General features: G+C 37.4%; 1 protein-coding gene and 1 pseudogene across 2 annotated transcripts in view; one reads left to right on the top strand and one right to left on the bottom strand.

Moving 5' to 3' along the window:
* TAFA2 (TAFA chemokine like family member 2) overlaps nt 1-21,766 on the bottom strand; it is a 531,569-nt gene that overhangs the window by 7,611 nt on the left and 502,192 nt on the right. The gene's annotated exons all lie outside the window — the stretch shown is intronic.
* LOC133049051 (sentrin-specific protease 8-like) lies at nt 12,117-12,782 on the top strand (annotated as a pseudogene).

The raw sequence follows: 21,766 nt of genomic DNA, 5'->3' as shown, positions 1-21,766 counted from the left end.
AAATATTCTTATTTTTTCCTGGGTGGTCACAAAAATCTTGTTATGAGGAACTATATTTCTCTGAATGTAAAATAAGTCACATATACAAAATATTAAGGACAATGCATTATGAATATTACAAGTCAATTTCATTTTTTTAAAAGTTAAATTTTCGCTAAAATACCTGATTTATAAGAGAAACACTTATCTTTATGAGACTGACGTGCTACCTACTGCGCTGAGGCACCTAACACTTATCTTTAGACAGATGGATATTCTTTAAACAAATGGAAGTCAAGGATTATGTGGCTATATTTCTGAAGGGAGGCAGTAGGTTGAAACACAGTGCAAGTCCAATTTTTACAATACAACAGCTTAATAGCATCATATACAGGCACCATTTCAAATGAATGTTTTAATAAATAAATTTAACTTACTCGATACAGGTGAAAAGGAAGACTAGAATACCCTCGTAATCCTAAATGCTGACTTTTTAAATTAATTTCTTTATTGAAGTATAATTGACATACATTATATTAGTTTCATGTGTATAACATAAGGTAATCTACCATTTAAAATCTTTCTGAATCAGTAACTGGATTCTTAAAGCAATCCCATTTTTTTAAACCACTAAATGCTGATTTGAATGAACTTTTCTTGCTTGGAATATAATTGCTGCTTCACTGCAAATGTGTTTTTTTAATGTAGCTCTTACAAGTACATGAATTAAATTCTTGCTTCACTCTTTGTGTACTAAATGTGCAATTAAAACATCATTACTCTGCAGTAGCAGGCTTTCTCATTTAAGCAGGAGAAAAGCTGCCATTCAGTTGGTTGTAACTGTACATGAAGGCACTGTGCTTTCTTAAAGCATCTTATGCAATGAGGTATTATGAAATGAAAAGGCTCCTATTGGTCTGAAGTAATCATTTAAGAGCAAGCTGACCAGACAGCTTTTAAGTATAGATGATGAAGTATGAGGCAATGGCTTACATGAATTAGCATCATAAACATGCGCACCTATATAAAAATGTAAGCCTCTATTTTGCTTTCATGGTGTTGGAGGTGATTCCAATAAGTCCTGAAACCCACTGCATTTTCAGATCATAGTTTAATTTTCCTTCCCAAGAATGGCTGGTGCTGTTGACTGGCCTCCACATTTGGAGCACAAAAGCCAATCTGCTTAGCACTTCAGCTAGGGTCAACATTACTGTGAAATGACCTTGTTATCTGTTCTAGGAATTCTCAAAAAATTTAACAGCCTTGGGTGATTAGAAATACAGTCATTTCAAGCAACAGAGCTATAGTTAATTGATTCTATGTAGGTGTACTACAGGGTGGGTCCCAGTATGGAAGCAGAAAATGGCATAGTCTTCCTAGACTTCTGGAAAAAAAAGAAAACAGAGCCCCAGATTGACTGAGAAGAGGTGGCCTTGTACTGATAAGAGTTCATAACAGTGATACTACCGTCTGGTTTTTAGAACTCTGAACAAGTCACTTAAAAAAATCTCTGAATCTCCAGGGTTCATTCACATATGCCAAACAAGTTGGCTGGACTCAGTGAGTTTCTGATTCTCTTCTGTCCCCAAACTCATGACTTTTCTTAAGGACTAATTCAAAAGAGGATAGAACTTTATCCTGATTACTTAAATTCATGGGTGGATAGCCACCATGTAGACTTCATTTTTCTGAAAAGCCTATATTAGAATGCAGAACTAGTGAGCTTTTTTACCACAAAGACAACATCTGTCAGTGGCTTTCAGCTTCCCGTGCTGTGCCAAGGAAGATCTCTACTAGAAATGAATCTTTGGGAACAGATGGACTTCACCATTTCTTGGAAGTTTGAAAGCTGTGCAGTGTGCCTGCCACGAACTCTTTCTTCTGTGTGAATCAGGAAAGCAGACGGCGGTCTGCATTGCCGTTTATGAACATTCGTCCACTCAGAGGCAGATCAGCTAACATTAACTGTTAGCCAAACAAAACATTCCCTGGTTTCTCCTTGGGTAGTTAATAAATTCCTTTGGGACATTAAGAAAATTTAAAACTTTTCTTCTTCTCCTGGTCCTCCACCATACACATTCTTCCATTTACTCCCGGTGGAAAATGACGAAAAATAGATACTTTTGAAAGACAACAGTATAATGGGATTACACTGTTCAAACTTTAAGGAAACATCCTAAGTCCTTAAAATGGGAACACAGTTATTTTGAATGCTTTGAGGAAAGCGGATAGATTTTTAATAATATTTTTCTATATACTATTAATAGCAAAGTTTACCCATTTTCAGAGACAGTTGAGACTTTGAATGCAATTGGAAAGGCACTTTACCTGCTAAGTTCGATTGGTTTATTTTTTTAGACTCACCTCTCATTTATAAAGGAGTAATCTGAATTGATAGTTTTTATCCAATTTCTGTCATAAAGACTTACTTTAAAAGTTTATATCTGCTCAAGTATCACAGTCAAGAATTTCACCCTCACAGCATATGAAGGCTAACAGAAGTAAGCACTAAAAAACTATGCTTAAAAGGTGATTTTAAGATAAGTGGACTTTTGGAGAAAGGATTCAAACTTTGAAGACATCTGAGTTAGTAGTGTAGGAATTACTAAGAGCAACATTTTCTCTTAGCTTCTGGTTGGTTGAGTTATAAATATAAGTGGCTCTTGGTAACAACTTTTCTTTGAGATACTTGTCTGCATAAAGAGTATGCCTCTGTCATTTTGAAAAGAACTTGGTGAAATTTGTGGAAGCATGAGGCTAGTACCATGCCTGAAGCAGTATATGCTCTTTTTCATCCCTATATTCTGCCATAAAATTAAGTTTAGAGATGACCACTCTATATATGTGGTATATCTTTGGGAAAAAATCATTCTCTAAGTTAAAAAAGCTAGAATTCACTTTCTGAAGGTCAGGGCAGCATAGGCAGTGATGTTTAATATGTCGGAGGTTTCCGCTTTTTTTCTATTTCCCAGATATATTTCTCACTTTTTAAAAAATAGTCATAATCCAGTAGTCTCAAATTCCCAAAGTTGATTAAAATACGAATCCTTAAATCTAACCAGTTCTAATTACCTAGATGCTGGTATGACATAGCTTATTCGATTAAGGGGCAATTTAAACATACAAAGAATGAATCATTAGGTAAGAACACGATCTTCATTTGGCTTATGGAGATTAGGTAAAAATTTGATGGTTCCGTGCTTTTCATGCTAATTTACAGACTAATGGGCAGGTTGAACACTAACAGACGGCCACTTATACACTCGGGGTTTTGTTTCTGTTCTTGAGAGAACAATATATTAGCTACAGGGTCTTTGTAGGTGAGAACATTTGGTTGACCAACAATGACATTGGCTATTTGTGGCCAGTTTGAGGACTTCCTATTAACAAAATGATGCCTCCCCTTCTTCCCTTTTTATGAAGGATAATCCAGAGCCTTCTTTACTGACCACTGAGGCAGTTCTGGAGTCATTTTGAATCTTCACTCCTTAATGAAACATCTGTCCCTTCCTTAGAATGTCACCAATGCTAGGATTTGCCACACTAATGCTCCAACATGGAGCCAGAACATTTTTGGATGTGGAAAAATAAAAAAACCATCATCAAACACAGCAGAAACCTTCTCTTTCTACTTCTCCATTCAAACTTGAAGAGTTTTATACGTTTGCCTAAGGAACAAACACATGTCAGGTACTCCACTGTTTAAAACATTATTACAGGTAGCAGACCTGGGCAAAGGGGAATATTTCAACAACCATAAAGGGACAGCAAGACAATAACTTCCTTTACCTCCATAAAAACCCACAATGGGGACAGTTTTGCATCTTTCCTAGAGGATTATAAACTCTTAGAACATTCTTTTTATTTCAGAGAAACACATACCCATAAATAGGACCTAAAATAAACAGCTCTTACGAGAACCTGATAAAAGGATAGTAAGCATTTCTCGTGACTATTTTGGGAAGCATTCTGCACAAATGTAAGAAAGGAGTTCATTTACAATCAAGGAAGAAAGTATATAAAAATCAATAGACAACCATTTTAACATAAGAGGGTAAGAGAATTGTAGAAACATTATGTAACAATATTCAATTAGAATTCGCAGACTTAATATTTGCAATAGTAACCATTCATAGGTAGCCTGAACATCCACGTCTACAGTAATTTGTAATGTGCTGAAGCATGAACCTGAATCATACCTACTTTAATACTGATAAATGAGGCCATGTCATTTACCCAGTGGGTCTGGCCATCCATGGGCATTCAATTCTCAAGGCAGCTTTGTTCTCTTATCATCAAATGTGTAACCCTCACGAACAGTCTGAATGGGATTCATGACATTTTTCAGTTGTAACTTATGACATTTTGTAGACAGACTTTCAAAAGTTTTCTTTATAATCTCTCTTTCCCAAAGTACCCCCAAAATATAAAACACGTACTACTTAATTTTCAAATATTTAAATATTTGACAGTATAACGTGAATAATAATAAATCAGCTGAAGGAGTGGCTAGTAATCAGGATCAGATAACAGACAGCTTTGGTAAAAATGAATCAAAAGTAAAGTAAAACATTTCCTACATAAAGTGAGAGTTCTGGGTAGTTAAAATTAATAGCAGAAAGAAGATTAATCATGTCATAATATAGAAAGATATTTTCTAATTTTGAAAAAAAACCAAAAACTTGGGTCTTTGTGTAACAAGAACAGATCCCTGAGTCTTTGTGCAACAAGAACAGATCCCTCTTTCCCATCATTATCACCTTGGCCTTTCTCTACCTAACCAGAATATGTGAGATAAAAAATGATTGTCTGAGGAAGAACGGAATTTTGGGTTCAAGTCACATTTACTTGACTTTATCCAGATATATCAGGGCCAATGCAGCTATGTAGTAGCCCAATGTCATGACTTGCCATGGTCACATGTGACTGAAGGCAAAGGATGAAGTTGGAGAAAATCTAGAGGAGCTGCATATTTTTCAGAAAACGCAAGGGTCAGATGAGAAATATACTAATTCGTATTTCCAGGCCTCCATTTTCTTCACATTATTCAAAAACATGGAAAGCCTTATAGGAATGTTCTTTAATTTCATTTCTCCCCATTGAATATTTTTAACAATGATAGCATTTTCTCCAGATGTTTATATCTAATTAGTTTCTAGACACTAGTCATCTTTTTGATCAGTTCCCCACTCCGTCTCATTGTTACTATCTTAATCAAAGCCTTTGTTCTGGTTTGTGGGGTTGGAATAACCTCCTAATTTGTCTCCCTGACTGGTCTTGTGCCTTGGAGCTTCTCTTCCTGTTTGCTGTCATGATCCAGAAAAGAAAAAGCTATAAAAATGCCCTATCATAGAAGGAAATCTAAATTCTTGCTGGTAACACAAACAGTCCTTTATGATAAGACGTCAACCCACCCAGCTTCTTCTCCCCTCTCCTCACTCTCTTCAGAGAGGCACAGACCCAACTCCAGTCACACCTAATGATTTAATCCTCCTAGGACGTGATACGCCCACTCCTATATCTCCTTATCTTTGGATACATTTTACTTTTGCCTAAAATATTTTCCTTTCAAACCTCAGAACAAATGTTACCACTTCATAATTCATAAGCCTTTGTGATTCATCCAGTCAACACTTCTTCTACACTTCTATTATAAGACATATCTTATTACATTATGATTCTTTATTAACCTGTTTGTTTCTCTCACTTAACTATGATGTACTGAAAAAATATTAGCATTCATTTTGCTTCCTCAATGCTAAGCAATATTCATTCCAGGTACATAAATGATGCTTAATACTTATTAAATGAAAGGATGAAATGATGACTGGGTGGGTGGATGGATAAATGAAAAAATTAATGTATGAATATAAGGGAAAAGTGATAAGTAATTTCAGAAGGGAAACTAGAGGTACTATTTGGATTCTCTGGGAATAGTAAGTGGAATGATTAAGTGACCCAAAAGGTCAGTACCTCCATTAAAAAAAAAAAAAAAAAAAATTAGGATTATTCCCATGATGTTGTGGTTACAGAACTTGAAGTTATAGATATGCATGGGTCTTGACATCAGCTTCACATTTGTACCTCAGATATTTAAATTTATTCTCATTTGGAGAAGGTCTGATTTTTAAAATGAAATTAATTCAGGAAAATAATAATGCAAGAAGATAATAGCAATCTGTGGTGCTTTAATTGGTTTTAGACTAACCACTTGGGATGTGGGAAATGTCCAAATAGATACATCAAGGTTCATTCTGGCATATTCATTACAGTTAATATTTCAGTTAAAAATTATCCTAATTAAAAAAAAATAACTCTCTTGAGTAATTTGCATACTTCTGCTTAACACTGTCAGGATATTTTCTCATGAAATATTATGTGGTGACAATTACCCTACACTTGGTATTACATGTTCACTTGCATCAGGTATGGTGGTCCAAATGAAATATCAAGTTTCCTATGATGTAACAAAGTAAACAGATACCATGATGAGTGCTTCCCTCCCAAAATAATACTGTACATGCAATCTCTATCTCTCTCTACTATATGTGCTATAGACATACTAATTTAAATTATAGCTTCTATATTTAAGATGCCTGACCCTTCCAACCACCACTTTATTTTTTCAAATAAAGAGACTAGTATTTTTAAAGGCAAACAAGTTAATTTTTGCTTAGGAAAATGCAGCTGGCTGCATTTTCTGGTCTATACTCTAATGCCAAAGACAGTGAATCATTCTGCTCCTCAGGGAAGCCTGGAATCACCCTTCCTTTGCATTCATTCCTCAGGTCATAATTGCAGGCATCAGTATACAGCCAAGGGCACATCCATTTTCTTTTGCAACCCTCATGATGATTATGTGAGATTTTTCAACTTTTACAATTTATTGTTAGTCTTTGTTACTAATTACTATTATCCCCGGTTTATAGTTGAAGAAACTGAAGCTCAGATAACTTCAAAGTGAAACTTCTCAAAGAAGCATAGAAGTGTGAGTGATACTCTGGGGGCTGTGATCCCTATTTGGGGGGCTTTAAAACTAATGAAACAGGTCCTGCATACCTGGTTCTTCCATTCATTTGTTTGACTAATATTTACTGAGCACATAATAAGTGGCAGGCACTGTCCTATTTATGGGAAAAAAAAAGAAAACACGAATCACTGCTCCTGTGAAACTGACAATCCAGAGAGCCAGACAAATGATAGACACCACCAGTAAAATTTTAAAGTACGTTAGGCCATGCCAAGAGAAAGTTAAGAGAAAGAGAAGGATTTTTGAGGCAGGGATATGCAAGTTCAATTAGATGGGGAAGGCTTGCTGAGAATGTGAAATTGTAGTAAACACCCACAGAGATAAGAGAGCCAGTCAAGCTGACATCCAGAGGAAGAACATTTCAGGCAGAAGGAACAGCATGTGCAAATGTCCAGAGACAAGGACAGTAGGAGGGGCAGGGGGGTGGCAATGGAATAAGCAGAGGAGAGTGGTAGAAGATGAAGTCACAACGTCTGTTCATTGTTCATTCATCTATTTCTTTGTTTATTCCACAAGTGTTGTTGCTACGATGTTACTAGGATAAAAGTGGGCAATGCAGATACTATCCTCATTCTCATCGGGGCACAAAAAGAAATCACACTGATGTTGTCAGAAACACACATGGCCCTGTATGCTCCTCCCTCTAGAAGCCTCCCTCATTCCTGGAAACTGAACCTGGAGAGAGCCTAAGTACACACGTGAGCGAGACCACGATCACTTCTTTTCATAATGGACTCCTTTCCTACTCAAACATTTATTCTCATAACGTGGAGCACTACTGTTCTTTCTGTTTAGACAGTGAAGGCTTGCAGTGTTTTAAGGAAGAGGGTAGTGAGGGAGTGTGTCCACACACTCCCGGCAAGCAACAGAAGCTTTTCCTGGAGAATGTTTTCCACTGACTGGTAGCAAAGAATTCCTGCATAACGTGACTTACATTCACTTCTACTGCAGCTAAACTGAGACATCTCCTAGTATAGAGAACCAGTCTAGAAACAAGAAGGTCGCTCATCCCTCCATTGTAGCATTTAGTTTTCCATGTCTACAAGGAAAGCTTTAAAGCCATGTTCCCTCCCCCTAACTATTCAGCTGTTCTTGAGCAGAAATGTGAGTTCAGTCATGAGAAAAAGTACCATATCTCTGCTTGCAGAAGATTCTGAAAGAGATGGAAAAGCAGCTAAACTAATATCTGAAGTACAGGGGAAAGAATATCTTAGGTGCCACCCCATCCATGGCAAACTCGTTTGAAATGTGTACTAGAGGGAAAGCCAAAAAGTATTTGGTCCATTTAGGCTCTTCTACTCAAATATTTATTCTTATAACTTAAAGGGTAGATTGCCTGCATTTCATCCCAGCTCCACTGCTTATTAGTGCTGAAACTTTGGGCACCCTTTTCATTTCTGTCTCCTCATGTGTAAAACGAAGATAATAATCATGACTATCTCATGAGGTCTTTGTGAGGATTAAGTGAACTAATATGTGTTAAGTGCTTATAATACTTCTTGATAATAGTGAGAACTTAATGTTATTTTTACTAACTCTAGTAGAAAGGGAAGTAGCATGAAGCACTAATGTATGCAGAAAGTCACTTATGTGATTTCTTCATGAGGAATTAAACCTTTTATTAGGAAATATCCCTCATTAACAGGAACTTTTGCCACAAATTCTTTACTACTAGTATTACTGTATCACTTTTTGTTAGGTTAATTTGCACATAGTGTATCTTTTCTGTTTTTTTTTTTAAATGTTCAGTTTTCCCTTATTTTTATAGTTCAAAGGCACTATATATAACAGGAACCCCTGTTAAATAACATATACTTGGGTTTTGATTTTTTGATCCAGATTGACAATCATTGTATTTGCCTTTTATTAATAATTGGGTCATTCAGGCCTGGGGGATTTGGTATAATTACTGACAAACATGGGTTAATAACTACCAAGTACTTGCTATTTATTTCACTTACTCTAGATTCCCTTGTCCTCTCCTCTTTGCCTTCTTTTGTACCCTAACACAGACAGTTATCTCCAAGGCTTTAGTAACTCCCCAAACTGGACTAATCTCTCTTGCTCTTCACCACCACTTCTCCACCCCTCCCCCCACCTTTCATGTGGACTTTTCAATGCCTCCAGGTATACCACCTTATACTTTGTCAAATTCTTCAATCTCCTTTTGGGGGCAAGAAAGAAGAAAGGGGTACCTTGACCATATTACTAAATATCCATTACTAAAAGTGAAAGTCAAGTTATGTGGGATCAGTTTTAATGATGAACTTGGTGTTGATTAGTCATCCAACAAATTAAGTAACAGTTAAGATTTACTTTGGTATTTACCTGCATCATACCTCTGCATTATAGTCATGTTTAAGCCAAGTTTTCTCTTCAAACTTACTTTCATCTAATGCTCAGAATAGAAATTAAGTTGCTTATACTTGGGGTGACTATATTTTCTAGTTTGCCTTGGATAATCCTGATTTACACCTGTCATCCTGACTTCCTGTTGGGTCTACCCTGGAAATAAGGCCTCATATGGACCATAAATTCTACTATCACCTGCATAATTAATTACCTTTATTGTGGAAATTTGAACTTTAGTAAATAATTCCTGAATGTTGAAACCTTTAAGCTATGAATGAATGACTCTCTGATACAAGAATATCAGCCACTGAAATTCAGGCAAAAAGGGAACATACCTTGAAGCATAAAACATTTCTGAAACCCATTAAATCACATGAAATTGCTAATAAATTTTTAAGGCTGGCATTGAAGAAGGGTTCCTAGATATAGCTCTGTACTAAGTTCTTCAACCTTTCTATCATAAAGATGAGACATAGAGGTTGTAATGTGAAAAATTGACTATACTATTATTAGTTAGTATTGTAATCCAAGGTCATGAACTCTGAGAATAAAATTAAAGCTGTTACATAGACTATTACTTTTAAGATAAAATATTTGCTATAATAAAAAGGCAAATAGGTTTCTTACAAAATGTAGGTCTATTTCAAAACACACTCTTAAGTATAGGGTTCATTTACTGAATTTTGGGGGTTATGTCTATTAGTTTATAAGCAAAATTTCTATTATGATGGAACTTTCCCAATTTTGCCCAAACTTGAAAAAGGCAATCATTTGTGAACTTCAATTTCTCCCAATTAAAAAATAATTTTTTTATATGTTTGACTCATATGAATGTTCATCTACTGATGATGATTATGAGGAAAATGATGAATTTAGGATTTTCAGAGAATTAGACAGGGAGTAATTATAAGCAATGGTTAAGAACATGGGGTTAAGAACATCAGCCAGGCATGGGGCTTATCCTGAGATAGCTATTAGCCAACTGTGCAGCCCTGTTATTTCACTCTCAAAAACCCCTCAGTTTTCCTCCCTAACAGTTCAGTTCAGTTCAGTCACTCAGTCGCGTCCAACTCTTTGTGATCCCATGTACCGCAGCACGCCAGGCCTCCATGTCCATCACCAACTCCCGGAGTCCACCCAAACTCATGTCCATTCAGTCGGTCATGCCATCCAACCATATCATCCTCTGTCATCCCCTTCTCCTCCTGCCCTCAATCTTTGCCAGCACCAGGGTCTTTTTGGATCTCCTTGCAGTCCAAGGGACTCTCAAGAGTCTTCTCCAACACCACAGTTCAAAAGCATCAATTCTTCTGCATTCAGCTTTCTTCACAGTCCAACTCTCACATCCACACATGACCACTGGAAAAACTATAGCCTTGACTAGACGGACCTTTGTTGGCAAAGTAATGTCTCTGCTTTTTAATATGCTATCTAGGTCAGTCATAAGTTTCCTTCCAAGGAGTAAGCATTTTTAAATTTCATGGCTGCAGTCACCATCTGCAGTGATTTTGGAGCCCCCCAAAATAAAGTCAGCCACAGTTTCCACTGTTTCCCCATCTATTTGCCATGAAGTGATGGGACTGGATGCCATGATCTTAGTTTTCTGAATGTTGAGCTTTAAGCCAACTTTTCCACTCTCCTCTTTTACGTTCATCAAGAGGCTCTTTAGTTCTGCTCCGCTTTCTGCCATAAGTATGGTATCATCTGCATATCTGGGGTCATTGATGTTTCTCCCGGCAATCTTGATTCCAGCTTGTGCTTCATCCAGCCCAGCATTTCTCATGATGTACTCTGCATATAAGTTAAGTGAGCAGGGTGACAATATACAGCCTTGACGTACTACTTTTCCTATTTGGAACCAGTCTGTTGTTCCATGTCCAGTTCTAACTGTTGCTTCCTGACCTGCATACAGGTTTCTCAAGAAGCAGGTCAGGTGGTCTGGTATTCCCATCTTTTGAAGAATTTTCTACAGTTTATTGTGATCCACACAGTCAAAGGCTTTGGCATAGCCAATAAAGTAGAAATAGATGTTTTTCTGGAACTCTCTTGCTTTTTCAATGATCCAACGGCTATTGGCAATTTGATCTCTGGTTCCTCTGCCTTTTCTAAAACCAGCTTGAACATCTGGAAGTTCATGGTTCACGTATTGCTGAAGCCTGGCTTGGAGAATTTTGAGCATTACTTTACTAGTGTGTGAGATGAATGCAATTGTGCAGTAATTTGAGCATTCTTTGGCATTGTGTTTATTTGGGATTGGAAAGAAAACTGACCTTTTCCAGTCCTGTAACCACTACTGCGTTTTCCAAATTTGCTGGCATATTGAGTGCAGCACTTTCACAGCATCATCTTTTAGGATTTGAAATAGCTCAACTGGAATTCCATCACCTCCACTAGCTTTTTCTTCCCTATACAAGGAGATAATCCCTATCTCATCCCACTACTGTGAAGGTTAAATGCAATAATGCCTGTAGTGAGAACACAATAAATCCTAACAAACACTTTGATTCAGTACTTGAAAATAAATTTTTTCAAAAACCTAAGTGTAGGCCTCATTTCATCGCCCTCAGGCGGCCCCACCCAAACTCTTGTCCTTAACTTTATAGCAGAGGTGGGGACCTCTGCCCTAGAGGACTAGAGAGGAATGTCGCAATTCTGGGGTAGAAACCCCTGGATTTGAGACTATAGCACTGCTTTTCCAGCCAGTACAGAGCTGCTTAGAGGCTGGTAGGGCTGGTGAGCTCCGAAACAGCTTCTGCAATTTCTGAGCAGCCCTGGTCAATACAAGATGGACCCAGTAGTTTTGTGTTATATGGACAGTCTATTGTGGCAATTAGACATCTCACTACTGGATTCTGCAAGCTGGCTCAATGTCCACGTTATTGGGTTAGCCTTTGAGTATTTTGCCAACAGACAGTTTCATGACTGCTCTGACCACGTCTGCTTCACCAGCCCCGAAGTCACTCAGTTCATCAAGTGCATGGGCAGCCCAGCAGAGATTGCCATGTTCCTTGAACCCTTGGACCTCCACAGTAAGAGAGTTATATTTTTAGCCATCAATGATAATTCCAACCACACAGCTGGGGGAACCCACGGGAGCTTTTTGGTTTATCTGCGAGATAAAAATGGCCTTTTTCATTATGATTCTTATAGTAATAGTAACTCATTCCATGCAAAGCAGGTAGCAGAGAAACTAGAGGCTTTCTTAGGCAGAAAAGGAAACTGGCCTTTGTGGAAGAGAAAGCCCCTGCTCAACAAAACAGGTATGACTATGGGATGTACATAAAATGTAACACTTGAGGCCTTGTGTCAGAACTTCTTCAGACAACAGCCAGAATCACTACTGCAGCTATTTATTCCTACATACATCACAAAGAAGAGAGAAGAATGGAAAGATCTCATTGCCAGACTTGATAAAAATTAGCTGTTGAAGTATATCTGACTTGAAGCCTCTTCCTTCTGCTTGTCCCATGTACTGCATAGCTGCAGTCTCAGTGCCTGAGGGAAGATGCCTGGGAGAGGAATGCTTAGGATGCTTACTTTCTCCTGAAGGAATGCTGTCCTCTGCAATATCCTAATGGAAAGTGTCACTTTAACCCTAACTTCAGAGCAATATGTTCTGTAAAGATGTCTTCAAAATATGCACCAAAACTGATTAATTCCCTTTTGGGCTCCCTTATATGCATTGGTTTATTCCAAAGAAAAAAGATTGATCTCTAAAACAAATTGAGAATATATGAAATCTAGAAGCAAGAAGAAAATCATAGAGCAACCAAAACTTACCACACAGCCCACATATTTCAAGAGATCAACTGGCTAGAAGCAGATCAAGACCTAACCTAATTCAAGATCAAAGTATCATCAGTTACTCAGTTCTGTGATACCTCTTCCATTCAACAAGCAAAGGCTTCCCCAACTATAACCTTTGCTAATACTTGATAAAGACGGTGTTAGCCCATAGTCACCCATCTGATTCCTAGAGCACTTTAAGAAAGGGAGAATCTTAAATAACTTTGTTGAAATAAATGTCTGTGGTGGACCTCTTGTTTTGCATCTGAAACTTACTAAAAGTTGGTTTATTTCTGAGATACAAAGCAGAAAAAGTGACCTTTCTCAACTCTTTCACTTAATTCAAAATGCAGACAATGTAATTTTTGAAATGTGGAACCGAGAATAAAAAGAAATACTACTACTTCCAAAAATAAAAATAAAAAACAAAAACATGTTTAGTTACTCCAGATTATTCTTGTTATTCCACTGTTATAAAATATGAACTCTAATTACATAATAAGCCATCAAGTGTAAATGTATTTCTGGCTCTTTGATAATATGATTGTTCTTTCAATGCTATGCATCTCCTGTGCCAAGTCCACTTTATTTTCAAAGGTTATATTAGAGTGAGGATAAATTATAAAGCAGGTATATTATGGACATAAGAGCTAACACAGTTTATTTCCTAAGATCAAAAACTTATGTGTAACATATTTTGTTTAAAGTATACTGAGGTTAAAAAATCACTTAAGCTTTATTTGTTATTCCATAAATAGGAATTATTGGCCTCTGCTAATTGCTGAATATCTATAAACACTTCCAGTATCAGCTTCTACTTGATGTTTTTGTGATTTAGTGACAGCATTAATGTTGTATTAGCAAGCGCAGAATGGGCAAGGGGAGCTCCACACTCAATAAAACAGTCCTTTGCTGCTGCATCGACTAATCTCATCTCACACTGCTACAGACAAACAACTGCAACAAATTTAAATGAAAAAAAGAAAGAAAGCCCCACACCCAGCATGTAAACCACAACATCACATCCCTCCCTTTCAAGTTAACAATTTAACCATAAATGGATACTTGCTGTGAGTCCTCCTTGAATGTATCTGTGAATATAAACGTATCAGTTAAGTTAATGTCAACAACTGCAATAGGCTGGGGTGGGGAGGGTGGGAAATGCCACCTTTACTTTGTAACTTCAAGAAATCCTCAAAAGAAGTTGCTGAAAAGCCACCAAAGGAGAAACCTTTTCAGTTCCTGCAGCATAAACCTGGGAAAGATACCTTTACAATTGATTAATACAGAAGTTCCCACTAGACTTATCTATCTTATCTATAATAGGTACCTGGAAAGGCCCAGAGCCTGTGACTATTACAGGCACTGGAATCCACTTACTCCATCTCTATGGTTCAGGATGAATTTTTGTAGCTAATCCAAAGGGGAGGGAATGAGTACAGACAGACTAACTTCAAGGAACTTGTGTTTCTTCTTTAAAACCTTTGTTTAAATGTACATGGAGGTAGGAAAAGAAGTCTTGAGAAATCTCTGTGTTAGTATTTATTTAACAAGACTGACTCCTGTGGAATAGTAATGCTTATGTCTGAGTTATGAGAAAACCAGTCCACTTTTTGAGCCCATTAGTAACTTGCTCAATTCATATATTTCACTTAACAAGGCCATATCGCCCTTGCACTCGGCCAAGAGCTATTTTAAGTGCTTTACAAATATTAACCCATTTAATCCAAATAAGGAAACTATATGGTAAGGGAATTGTTGCCCCAATCCCACAGATGTGGAGCACAGATGTAAAGCAATTTGCTCAAGGCCATCAACTACTGAGTTGCAGAACAGAGATGTGAACTCAAGTAATCTAACTTCTAGACAGTTGGTGTCTAGATCATTACACCATCATTGAAGAGATTCTCGAACACAGCAACCGTTTCTCACTGAAGCAAATGAGATCCCTTATGAAAAAGAGACAGACAGACAGAAACTCCTGACCATGTATCCACTGAGAGTGGTTAAAGCAAAGCTAATAGAATTCTGGGATCCTTCCTAGAGTTTTCAACAATTAGTGATTTTCTTTTTTTAATGTAAAAGTCCTACTAAATTAAACATAGACTATTTACTCCCCTCCCAAAAAACAAAGCTTCTTTGCTTACATGTTATGCTAAGCAGTTAGGCATAGAGCTCCACAGTGTTTTTATGACTCTACTTCTTAGCTCTGTTTTATGTGGTATAACTACGGAGTGAGATTATTTTCTTTGGTGTTGTTAACAGTTGTTTTTTTTTTTCTTATCAAAAATCACATACCTTAGACATAGATGATTTAAGATTACACTTTTTTAACTACTTGTCTGCTTTACATATCTTATTAGAAGATTGCCCTTTCCAAGGTAATCTTGTATCTGATAGTCATAACAAGAAGAATGTAGCCTAAAGAGATCAGAAAATACATGTCAAAACTTTTACTGTAGATAGGAAAATATGTAATTAGAAGAGACCTCTCCATTCAGCAGAAACATTGCGACTATATTTGTCTTTGGATATCCAGTTCCTAATACAATGATTGGCACGGAATATATGTTCAACAAGTGCTTAGTAAATAATGATTCAGATTTGATTTTGTCTTGCTATATCAATTGATAGGAACTATATACAGGGTAAAAAAATTCTCCATATTTACACAGTGCCAAACTACACATATGAAAAACATCCTCTAGGCATATATAAAGATATCACTTCTTTTTATATAGGTGTCATATATATATGTGTATATATATAATGTTAATTTTAGTTGCCCTTTCAAAGAACCATCTCTTAATCTCATTTATCTTTTATATTATATTTTAGTCTCTCTTTCATTTATTCCTCTCATCCTTGTGAGTTCCTTCCTTCTACTATGTTCGGGCTTAGGTTGTTGTTCTTCTCCGAGGTGCTTAAGGGGTAAAGTTAGGTTGTTAGAGATTTTTCTTGTTCCTTAGGTTTTTATTTTGTAGTTACTATGAGACTTACATATAACAACTTACATTTATAACTCTCTATTTGAGGTTGATAATAATTTAAGCACAAATAATCTAAAGCTCTACAGTTTTATTCCCCATACCACCTTTAATCTTTTTGATGTTATGTTTTACATCCTTCTATCTTATGTATCCCTTAACAAATTGTTACAGTTATTTTTACAAAACATTTTTATCTTTCATTCTTCATAATAGTTTTCTAAGTAATTCATTACCTTCTCTACATATTTACCTTTACCAGTGAGAATTATACTTTTTATGTGTTTCCTTGTTGCTAATTAGTGCCCTTCCTTTTTAACTTAAAGGGGTCACATTAACATTTTTTTGTGAAGCCAATTTAATAACAAACTTGATTAGTTCTTGCTTGTCTGGAAAACTCATCCATTCCTTCAATTCTGAATGGCAACTTTGCCAGGTAGAGTATTCTTAGATGATACTTTTCTTCTTTCAATACTTTGAATATTTTATGCCATCTCCTTCTGAACTGCAATTTTTCTGCTGAGAAAACTGCTGATAGTCTTGTGGAGGTTTCTTTACATAACAGATTGCTTTTCTCTTGCTGTTTTTAAGATTCTCTCCTTGTCTTTAATATTGACATTTTCAGTTAAGTTCAGTCACTCAGTCATGTCTGACTCTTTGTGATCCCATGGACTGCAGCATGCCAGGCCTCCCTGTCCATCACCAACTCCCGGAGTCTACCCAAACTCATGTCCATCGAGTTGGTGATGCCATCCAACCATCTCATCCTCTGTCATCCCCTTCTTCTCCTGCCCTCAATCCTTCCCAACATCAGGATCTTTTCAAATGAGTCAGCTCTTCGCATCAGGTTGCCAAAGTATTGGAGTTTCAGCTTCAGCATCAGTCCTTCCAATGAACACCCAGGACTGATCTCCTTTAGGATGGACTGCGTGAATCTTCTTGCAGTCCAAGGGACTCTCAAGAGTCTTTTCCAACAACCACAGTTCAAAAGCATCAATTCTTCAGCGCTCAGCTTTCCTTACAGTCCAACTCTCACATCCACACATGACCACTGGAAAAAACATAGTTTTGACTACACGGACCTTTGCTGGCAAAGTAATGTCTGCTTTTTACTATGCTGTCTAGGTTGGTCATAACTTTTCTTCCAAGGAGTAAGCGTCTTTTAATTTCATGGCTACAATCACCATCTGCAGTGATTTTGGAGCCCAAAAAAATAAAGTCAGCCACGGTTTCCCCATCTATTTCCCATGAAGTGATGGGACCAGATGCCATGATCTTAGTTTTCTGAATATTTAGCTTTAAGCCAACTTTTTCACTCTCCTCTTTCACTGTCATCAAGAGGCTCTTTAGTTTTTCACTTTCTGCCAGAAGGGTGATGTCATCTGCATATCTGAGGTTATTGATATTTCTCCCAGCAATCTTGATTCCAGCTTGTGCTTCATCCAGCCCAGCGTTTCTCATGATGTATGAATATAGATTGGGTTCTTTGGTTTTCATCTCATTAGAAACTCTCTGGGTTTCCTGAACATGAATGTCCTTCTCCAAGTTAGGCAGGTTTTCAGCCATTATTTTTTCAAATCAGCTTTCTGCCTCTTTTGTTTTTCTCTTTCCTCCTTCTTGGATCCCATAATGCCAATGTTAGTCTGTTTGATATTGTCCCTTAAGTCCCTTAAGCTAATCCTGACTATTTTTGTCATTCTTTTTTACTGCTCTGATAGGGTATGCCCACTGTTCTATTTTCAAGTTTGTCTTTTTTTTTTTCCCCAGTGGGTTTTGTCATACATTGACATGAATCAGCAATTTTTTCTGCCTCCTCTAGTTTCTGTTGAACCCCTGTAGTGTAAATATCTTTAACATCAGTTATTCTAAACTTTGGATTCCCTGATAGCTCAGGAGTCATGGGTTTTGATCCCTGGGTTGGGAAAATCCCCTGGAGAAGGAAGTGACCACCCACTCCAGTATTCTTCTTGCCTGGGTAATCCCATGGACAGAGGAGCCTGGCAAGCTACAGTCCAAAGGGTCACAAAGAGTTGGACACTACTGAGCAACTAAGCACATATTATAAACTTTAGTCCTGTGGCTTCTATTTGGTACTTTTTCTATCTTCTTCTCATAATGGAGGTTTTCCCTGTGTTCACTTATTCCTCTCCCAAGTATAGTGACCATGCTTAAATACTATTACTTTGAATTATTTACCAGGTAAATTACTTCTCTCCATTTCACTAAGGTGTTTTGACTGATAAGACAGAGGAGTTCAGTCTTTTGTTCCATTTAGGACTTCAGCTGATGGCATGAGGCCCACCCACACAATGAAGGGTAATCTGCTTTACTCAAGTCCACCAATTAAATTTAAATCTCCCCTAAAAACAGCCTCCTAGAAGCCTTTAGGAATGACCATCTGATTTGAGTTCCTGTAGTAACTGTCCCTAGTCTAGGAAACTATGGATTGAATATTCCAGATATAAGAAATATAAATTCAAATGAGTTACTTATAGCTAGATTCAGATGCATTAGGTATTAAGTTATTACCCCTGAAATTGATCTTTTAGATACTATAGTATGTTCTCCTTTAAACTGTGAAATCAGTTTTCCAATAATTTCTAAAAATGAGAATGTACCAATGTTTTGTATCATGGCATTTGCAATTCCGTAAACATGCTGTCCCCATTGAAAATAAGGTAAAACAGTTTGAGACCCTGTGACTTCATGCAAAAGGTAGCTTAACCCATTTAAGATGGCTGTCACCTGGGGGTGGGGGTGACCTTGGAATTACTGGTGCTGATTAAATCTGTTTCTCTCTTCCCTCAAACACATACAAACACACACACACCTCCATAGACACATCCCCAAAAATGTCTAACCGAATATATGGGCACTATGGCCCAGACAAGTGTACATATAAGATTAACTGTATACCAACTAATACCTTGCCCTTGATTTTCTGACTTTCTGAACACACAGCTCCTATACTTTACTGCCTTGTAATAATCAAGATCATGTGATGACTGAGCAACAGTTGCAATATGTCTTGAACTTGTTTCTAGTGGAACTTGAAAGAGACTCTCTCAATGTGACCATTCTACTCATGAAGCCTAGAAAGTTGTAGCTGTCATTTGCCTTTTGAGCAGGAATTAGTCTGCCTTCATGATGGGTTTGCCAAGCTCTGAAGACTGAAGTGCTTAGGGGTGCCACCCCTGCACAGTCAAAAATCTGCACATACACAATTCCATATCCATAGATTCAACCAACCGTGGATCATGTAGTATTACTGAAAAACATTGATATATGAGTGGATCTATACAGTTCAAATCCCTGATGTTCAAGGGTGAACTGAACTTCTACCATAGATATTTTTAATCTATTGATAATGAACACTTTTCTTTCATGTTACAATATCTTTGATATAATGTACAGTGATGAGATATAGTTTCACTGAATTAGGGTCTCCTTAGACCATTACATAGGTGAAATGTGAATTTGTCAAAAGTCACCATCAACCATAAGGTTTATTCATAAGGGACTTTCCTTACAGCTCATACAAGAAATCATCAAGATTATAATGCGGAGACAGATAGTTCACATCTATATTATACATGCAGGGGTGCTCTCAATAAGTTGATTTCATTGCTGAAATGTAATCTCAAACAATGGTTGGCTGTCTGGCAGACATTTGCCTTCTGTAATCTTTTAAATCAATCACATGTTGTAATTGAAGTTGGAGGCTGAGATTTCTAATCATGATACCTGTTTAAATTTATCTGTCAGGAGGAGGGGCCAAGATGGCGGAGGAGTAGGACGGGGAGACCACTTTCTCTCCTACAAATTCATCAAAAGAACAACTGAACGCAGAGCAAACTTCGCAAAACAACTTCTGATCGCTAGCTGAGGTCATCAGGCGCCCAGAAAAGCAGCCCATTGTCTTCGAAAGGAGCGCAAGCCCCCGCCCCTCTCCCCGCGGAGCGACGGAACTAGCTGCCTGAATAAGAGTCCACCTCGGCCCTCCTGTGTCAGGGCGGAAATGAGGCTCTGAAGAGACCGGCAAACAGAAGCCAAATAAACAAAGGGAACCGCTTCAGAAGGGACTGGTGCAACAGATTAAAATCCCTCTAGAAAACACCGACTACACCGGAGGAGCCTATAGATATCGAGAAGCGTAAGCTGGAACGAGGAGCTATCTGAAACTGAGCCGAACCCACACTGACCGCAACAGCCCCAGAGAAACTCCTAGGTATAATTTTACTTTTTTCTCTTTTTTTTTTTTATTTTTTTTTCTTTTTTTCTTTTTTTTCTTTTTTCTTTTTTAATTTTTCTCTTTTATTTTCCTTTAAAATCCCCTATTGCTCCCCCATTACTCCTTAACTTTCATTTCCATAGACTTTTGCGATTTTTTAATTAGGGGGAAAACAACAAAAAAAAAAAAAAATTTTTTTTTCTTTTTTTTTTTCTTTTTTCTTTTTCTTTCTTTTTTTTTTCTTTTTTTTCTTTCCTTTTTCTCTTCTATTTTCTATTTTTCTTTTTCTCTTATTTCTTTTAAAGTCCTCTAGTACTCCTCTACTACTCCTTAATTTTCATTTTCAATACACTATAACCTTACAAAAAAAAAAAAAAAGAAGAAGAGAAGCCCTATTTTTAAACCGAAGATTATTCTCTCCCAATCTTGACTCTCTGTTTTCTACCTCAGAACACCTCTATTTCCTCCTTTCCCCTTCTCTTCCCAATCCAATTCTGTGAATCTTTGTAGGTGACTGGGCTACGGAGAACACTCTGGGAACAGACAGCTGCATAGATCTGTCTCTCTCCTCTTGAGTTCCCCTTTTTCTCCTCCTGCTCATCTCTATCTCCCTCCTCCCTCTCCTCTTCTTCATGTGACTCTGTGAACCTCTCTGGGTGTCCCTAACGGGGGAGAATCTTTTAGCCATTAACCTAGAAGTTTTCTTATCAGGGCTGTATAGTTGGAGAAGTCCTGAGACTACAGGAAGAATAAAACTGAAATCCAGAGGCAGGAGACTTAAGCCCAAAACCTGAGAACACCAGAAAACTCCTGACTACAAGGAACTTTAAGTAATAAGTGACTGTCCAAAAGCCTCCATACCTACACTGAAACCAACCACCACACAAGAGCCAATAAGTTTTAGAGCAAGACATACCACGCAAATTCTCCAGCAACGCAGGAACATAGCCCTGAACATCAACATACAGGCTGCCCAAGGTCACACCTAACACATAGACCCATCTCAAAACTCATTACTGGGCACTCCATTGCTCTCCAAAGAGAAGAAATCAAGTTCCACGCACCAGAACACTGACGCAAGCTTCCCTAACCAGGAAATCTCGACAAGCCAATCGTCTAACCCCACCCACTGGGTTAATTCTTCACAACAAAAAGGAACCACAGACCTCCAGAATACAGAAAGCCCACTCCAGATACAGCAATCTAAACAAGATGAAAAGGCAAAGAAATACCCAACAGGTAAAGGAACATGAAAAATGCCCACCAAGTCAAGCAAAAGAGGAGGAGATAGGGAATCTACCTGAAAAAGAATTTAGAATAATGATAATAAAAATGATCCAAAATCTTGAAAACAAAATGGAGTTACAGATAAATAGCCTGGAAACAAAGATTGAAAAGATG

Source organism: Dama dama, chromosome 3, assembly GCF_033118175.1.
Source record: "Dama dama isolate Ldn47 chromosome 3, ASM3311817v1, whole genome shotgun sequence".
NCBI classification, from domain to species: Eukaryota; Metazoa; Chordata; class Mammalia; order Artiodactyla; family Cervidae; genus Dama; species Dama dama.
Note: the sequence above shows the minus strand (reverse complement) of the source record. Positions and strands in the feature narration are given on the sequence as shown.